The sequence below is a fragment of the Echinops telfairi genome, unplaced genomic scaffold, assembly GCF_000313985.2.
Source record: "Echinops telfairi isolate 266 unplaced genomic scaffold, ASM31398v2 ScPeMD7_7458;HRSCAF=8496, whole genome shotgun sequence".
Classification (NCBI taxonomy): Eukaryota; Metazoa; Chordata; class Mammalia; order Afrosoricida; family Tenrecidae; genus Echinops; species Echinops telfairi.
Genome location: NW_022111358.1, coordinates 1,388,443 through 1,395,364, shown reverse-complemented (window position 1 = coordinate 1,395,364; position 6,922 = coordinate 1,388,443). Strand labels below are relative to the sequence as shown.

Here is a 6,922-nt window from a genome sequence, read left to right as displayed (position 1 = left end):
CTGTTTGAATAGGTGTGCCACCGCCCACCCCCACCCCCACCCCCCAGTCTCCAAACTGGACGTGCCACCAGGGTGGCTGAACAGAAGAGGTCCCTCCTCTCAGCCCCAGCCAGGGCCACACTGCTAGGAAAGATGGGGAAACTGAGGCCCAGAGAGGCAGAAACAGCCTGACCACAGTCCTAGTGAATCCGGCAGAGATTAAACTGAACCTGCTTCCTGATGCCCACTCTGGTGTTCCCTGTCACCTCAGGAGTCCCTGCACTCAACTACTCATCGCTGCCCACCGGGAGGCTGGTGGTCTGAAGGCGCCCAGAGGTGCCTTAGAATAGTTCCAGCCTGGGGATCTGCGGCTGAGAGCACACAGCCCTAACCCTTAGGAGCAGTGCTAGTGGGCACGCCCACCCGAGCTGAGGTCACCTCGATGACAACAACCGCCGCAGCCCAGCAAGTCCAAAGGCAGGGTCACCATGGGGCTGCTGTCAGAGGCTGAGCCTGGCGGCAGCGAAGACAAAGACAGACAGGAAGGTAAACACCACGCAGCATGTCGCATGCGGTACATGCCAACGAGAGGCAGCTGCGGGGGGGGGGGGGGGGCGGTTGCCTGTAGTTCGGAGCAGCTGGGCTACCTCCAAGTCCCCCCCTCCCCTCCAACTGCTCACACCGGACCCCAGGCACCAGTGACCCTGCGGGCCCTGCCTCGCCCTCCAGCCCACCTCCCGCACACGGTCTCCTCCTGCAGCCTCTCAGACAAGCCCATGAATAGTACATGAAAGGCAACCCCGTAGGCAAGCACCAGCCAGCTCCCCTTAGGAGCGGACCCACTAAATGTCAAGTGTGGAGTGCAGCTTCCTGCCCGGCGTGCAGCTCACTAATGGAGGCACCTTAGCCTCCAGCCCCCCATTACCCAATCGCCCTATAAATAAATCATCTCCAGAAGAATGCTAGCCCCCGCCCCCCACCCCAGGGCCTCATGCATCCCTTTCTCTGAGAACTGGGAAGGGCCCCTCACTCCACCTAGGCTCGGGGCTCCAGAGAGAGCAGCAAAGCCTGCGAGGACTATGTGGGAGGAAGGCAACAACTTCCGCAGCCCAGCTTCTCCCCTGACTCTGGCAAGTGTGTGCGCAGACCTGGGCCACCTGGTGCGGCCAAGTCACTGGCTAAAGGCTCCCTCTTCGGGGATGGTGGTGGTCTGTCCCCTGGCACCTCCGCGATGAGTCGTGCCTACCCACCCCCTGTGCGGGGGAGCCGCACACCCACTCAGCAAGCTTTGTTCCTGGCGCGTGGCACACGTCCCACTGGCCCACCCACTCCAGGAGGCCCCCCACCGAATGTCTCACCAGCCCCACTCCCGGCACCAATGTCACACTAATGGATCCGAAGGGTGGGGCCACGATCCGCTCCAGGGCCATCAGACTGACCACATCCACTCAGGGTGCATGGCCCTGCAACCCCAACCTAGGGCCCCAGGCTCTGGAGAGCCTGCTGCATGCCCGCCAGGTGTGTCTACACACACACACACACACACACACACACACACACACACACACACGAGTCATGTGCCACCCTATTGCTGAGTGGCTCTTCTGACTCAAACAGGGCTGTTTGCAGTTTAGGCTCCTGACTAGACAGTGATCACAGTTTCGGAAGCGCCCGCCCTATCTGTGAGATTAGCCGCTCTGCCTGAGCACGGGGGAGGCGAGCTGCTCCTCTCAGGAGGGTGATCTACACTGAGCTGCTCCGTGTTCCGCCGTGCTTCCTGCTTTTTCTATGCTGACCCTAGAAAGAACTGGTCTCTGTTCAAGGCCTGTAGTGACCAGCCCAGCTCCCAGGCTCCCAGGTGTGAGAGAGTGCTTCCAGGGAGGGCAGACAGGGCCTGCCTCGCCCGGCCTGTCCCCTGCTACGCACCTGGGCCCACATGTTCTGGGCTCCCTAGACAACTGCCTGGCCCTGGCCAGCCTTACTAAGAGATATGATAGCAAGCAGGGTGGCACCTGAACTGCTGCCCTGTCTCTGCACCCAATAAAGAAACCAGCACAGGAGACAGATGACCAGGAGTATATCTGCCTAGCCACAAGAAGGCGGCCAGGGTGGAAGGGGACCTAGGGCCCAGCCGAAGCCCCTCTGGGAGGCACACAAAAACAGGAAGTGCATGGGAAATACCAGGAAGCTCTGGAACAGGATGGGATGATTCAGCAGTGCCCGGCACCCCACAAAACAAATGCCATTCCTATCCAGACAGATGAGCACGTGAGTTGGTGAAGCAGGGAGGTTGAGAGAGCCAGGGAGCATGTAGGCCTGGCATACACAGACCTGGGGGTAGCATCCCAGGTCAGGTGTGTGCCACCTGGGGACCCAGGGGCTTCCTCGGTCTCTATCTCAGTATCTCTAACTGAAAAGTCGTTTGCTGAGCACACGTTGGACCTCACAGGGTGGTTGAGGAGAGGGCGTTGACCAGGCAGGGTACACAAAGCAGAAAGGAGGAAGGTTTGGCACATTGCAATCCAAAAAACACTTCACTGCCATGACTCAACTCCAGCTCATAGCAGCCCTACCACACATAGTAAGTGCTCAGAAAATCCAAGCAGCGGCTGTGTGCACGTAGGAACCCTGGTGGCACTGTGGCTAAGCTGCTAACCACGGAGTCAGTGATTCGAACCCACAAGCCCCTCTGTGGACGAGAGAGGAGGCTCTGCTCACGAAAATATTTACAGTTCCAGAAGGCCTATGAAGCGGTTCTGCTCTGTCCTAAAAGTGGCGCGGTGAGTCATGTCCACTCGATGGCCATGGGCTGATTGGTTTGGTATTGTCAGCATGCACATGGACAGAGGTTGGCATAAGCAGATGCAAAGCAGGTTGGGAAAAACTGCCCATCCCCTGCTGCCCTTATTTCCAAAACTCCCAGCAGGCTCCCCCCCAAGGTGACTTTTCCTTGCTCCAGTGCGGGCGCCAAGGCAGCCCGGCCTGTCCTCCTGGTCCTGGGTCCTGTCACCACAGCACTGAAGGCTTTCACCTAGGGGTCCCCGGCCCACTCCTCTCTCCATCTTAGTTCCACCCACCGTGGCCCGGCCAGTGCATCCCGAGGAAAAAGGCCCCTTCTGGTATCTGTGTGGAGGTCCTGCCTTCTGCCGTCCCGGGAGGCTCTGTCCCTGTTTGCCAGCTATCTTGCTTCCCTGGCCATCTGTGGCCTCCCTGTCATCTCCTCTCCCACTACTTCATTGCAGATGGTACCAAACAGATCCGCTCTTGGCATCCTTCATGAGGCCTGCCCCCTCCTTCCCGTCTGCATTCCCGACCCTGAAGACGTGGCCGAAGTGTAGAGTCAGATTCAGTCCCATCTGCTAACAACTCGGCCACAGGTCAGGAAGTAGGCACCACCTACCCCTTCCCTCAGTTTTGCCTCTTCCTAACGAGAGTTCCTCTTTTCCAACTTGGTCAAGAACATCTCCTGGCATCTTAAGTCCACTGTCTGCCCTGGCCCTTCCCCTGGCTCGCCGTAAACCACACCGGCAACACTTGCTGTGAAGTCAGTTCCAACCCGTGGAGGTCCCAGCAGTGTCAGAGGGAACAGTGCCCCACGGGCTTTCCAGTGGCAGATTTTTCCCAAGTAGAATGCCAGACTTTCCTTCCGACATGCCTCTGAGTGGACTTGACCCTCCAAGCTTTCCAGTAGCCGGGAGTACTGTGAACGCACTACCCCGGAGAGCCCAGATCTCCATCAACAAAGCCCTTCCATCTCAAGAGGGCTTGGGGTTGGCGTGCTGAGGCAGACGCGGCAAACCCAGGTCCGTTCCGTCCCGGGAGGGCCCCGGGATGTTCCCATGCCTGGACTTTGGGTCCTCAGCTGCTTCTCTGTGGAACACGGATCTGAAAGCTGCACTCAGGAATTCGCCCCACACTGGCATCACAGGAACCGAACTCCAAACGGGTTTTCTACCCTGAGCTTGTGAGGGTTGCACTGCACTGCTTTCCTTCTGGGGGTGGCGAGGAAATGCCCCGTCTCTGTTCGGCGCTCCCCTAAGGTTCCCCCTCTGGACCCTTTGTTTTCTGGCCTAAAGACCTGGAGCTTTGAGGATGGGAGAAGCCAAAGGAAGCCACCACCCAACCACTGCTGTCCAGCTGATGGCAACTGCGGTGACCCCAGGTGTAGCAAGGGTAGAGCTGCCCTCTAAGGTCTTTGGGGGCTGTGAGCTTTAGGGAAGATGACTGCAGGGCCCCTTTCTTCTGTGTCACCACTGCATGGGGTGAAGCCACCAACCTTTAGGTGAGTGGCCAAGGGCAAACCATTGATGCCACGTGGGGGCCTATTAGAAGAAACCTAAAAGCTACAAAGTCAAGAGGCTGTTTGGGGGTGGGGGCTTGGGCCCACCAGGCCCAGTCCTTGGGTGGGACAAAAGTCGTGGAGTGGGAGGGCTGAACTTCCACTTGTGCGCATAGATGGGGGCAACCAACCCTCAGCCTCTCAAGAAGGGCCATACACATCCTCACCACAAAACAGAGGAGGGTCTTAGCCCTTCATGCTCTTTGCCTCTCTCCACTGGGGCTAAGAAGGTCCATATTCCCACAGCTCAGGCTCCTGGCTGCCCCAGAGAGGGGCAGGGATGGAGCCGGCTCACACCTGGCCACATGGAGACTGACTCCCAAGCCAAACAGCCACCTGAAGACACCAGAGTCCCACCCTCCTTCCCTCCCCAGCTGGGAGAAGATCCAATCCAGTCACCAGGCCACCCCATCAGGCTATGGAAACCAGGAGCTCAAAATGCATTTTACTGGGTTAAAGGCCTTAATCTAGTTCTTGCTGAATTATTCAGGGATGGCATTAACTTATAAATGAGTGTGTTTGACTGATTTTGTGGTTGATGTACAGATAAATTCTAATGAAAGACAGCTACACGATCTTAAATTATTAATTAGATTGCCACTTAACAAAGCCTATTTGGCACTCTATTTCCTTGCTTAACAAGACAAAAACTTTAAGGAAGGGCTCGGTATTAGCCCAGAGGCTGTTGATTTGCATTCTGTTTTTATAGCTCTAAAAATGAAAACCATAGATCCTGACCTTAAGCAGGCTGCTTTTGGCACAGCAAACCCCCAGCAGGCGGCCCTTCCTTCCTGCATATGACTGGGTGGCTTGGGGCCTCGCTTGCCCTGTCTGCTTCTCATCTCTGACCGGAGGCTAGCTTTTTTTATATCCCTGGTTCTGCCAGGCCAGGAGATGGAGAAGTAGGCAGGGCAGCTGCCGAGGCCTTCAGCTACCTGCACTGTCAGCAGCTTGAGTCCCTCAAGGACTGAGGGTTGTTCTGTTTCAAAGCAGAGGGGCTGTGGCCAGTAGGGTCCGTTCATCAGGCTGCACCTCCAGACCAGCAGGGCAGCCAGACACCAGAGAACGGAATCTCATGGTTCAAGGCCTTTCCCTTGCTCTTTGTCGGGCAGTGGGGATGGGGGAGTCTCTTAACCATGTGGACCTATAATCTCACAGGACACACAAATGCATAGGGCAGGGGACCTAGTCTTTCTCCATCCTCCAAACTCTATTCTCTATCATAATTGAACTCCATCAGGGCCAGAAGCACAGGTGTGGGATTCTTCATCCGACAATAGGGTAACAGCATCCATCCATTATCTCTGCTCAATCAAGGGCTTATTTTTTTGGTTGGGGGGGAAGGGGGGCTTGGAGCCTTTGGAGGGCACTTCTAGAAGCAGACACTTCATCAGCTGCCTCCCTTGGCATTCGTCTCAGGCACACTTCTGGCTTTGGTTACACACTCAAATCCACCCAGAGACTGAGTGTCCTGTCGTGTGCCTCAGGATCAGGGGCAAAGGGACCAAACTAGCCAGGAAAAAACTGAGACAACAGTCGTTTGCTCAGTGTCCCAGTGCAGCCAAGGGCTTCTCTGCCCTGTGGCCCTCGGGTTCACCCAGGTGGAAACCTCTTTGCTGGTGGAACCTCTTTGCTGGTGCAAGCAGGCCGTGCAGGAGGGAAAAACCGCCCGAGAGGCCAGTACACGTGACTGCCAAGCCCCCAGTGGCCACTTCTTGAGCAGGGTAAGAGAGCCTCCCCCCTGAGGGAGCGGCCCCCAGAATGCACTGGGCTCACCCCAAGCTGGGCCTCCGGGTGGCAAGGCTGGGCAAGGAAGCCTCCATGGGCACCTCAACCATATCGATAACGTGCGTGGGCTGCTTCGTGGCTCATTTTTAACCGTAAACTGCCAAAAGACAAAAGACCAAGAGGGAGATGAGATGTCAGCGCCTCTCTATTATCTCCATCCCAGACCTGCAGCCCAGACATGGCGGCCTTCCCCGCGGGGGCAAGTTTCCCCAGCTTCAGGCCCAGGCCGCCTGGGCAGGCGCCTGGGCGCTCAGCTCCCAACAGCCCCCTCCAGTGCTGAAATGACTTTTGGACCTTTTTCTGCAGCGAACAGACAACCGAGGAGTGTCTGTGAAGAGTTTTCTCCAAGATGCCACCGTGAAAGGCAGCCAGCGTCCGTCCCCCCCCACACACACCTCCCTCCCCGCACTGCACCGGCCCACGTGGAGGGTACAAGTCACACACAAGTTTGTGATCATTCCGACACGACGGGGCAACTCGGTCTCCTCGGGGGTCTTCCAGCCCAGGCGGGGCCCTGACGACGGCTTTATTGTGCGCGTCTGAGGCGTGGTTTCCTGGTCCACCTGTCTGACCTGCAAGGCTGCCCATCAGCACCCCAGCTCGGCGGCTCGGTCCATCCCGGGGCTTCGCTCCCCGGCCTTCCCCCACCCCGCTGTCGCCCCTGCCTCCCCGCCCGCTTTCTCCTTCCCCACTCCTGCTGTGAGGTCAGAATCCAATGCTTACGACACCTCAGTCTGTTGCCATGGAAACAGGGGCGGATTAAGGCTGAAGCGTGGAGCGCGGGGATCAGGCCCCTCCGCTACCTGAGCTCCCGCC

General features: G+C 57.7%; 1 protein-coding gene across 1 annotated transcript in view; it reads right to left on the bottom strand.

The window, feature by feature from the left end:
- The window catches only part of RTN4RL1 (reticulon 4 receptor like 1), a 91,911-nt gene that overhangs the window by 83,665 nt on the left and 1,324 nt on the right, over positions 1–6,922 (bottom strand). The window lies entirely within an intron of this gene.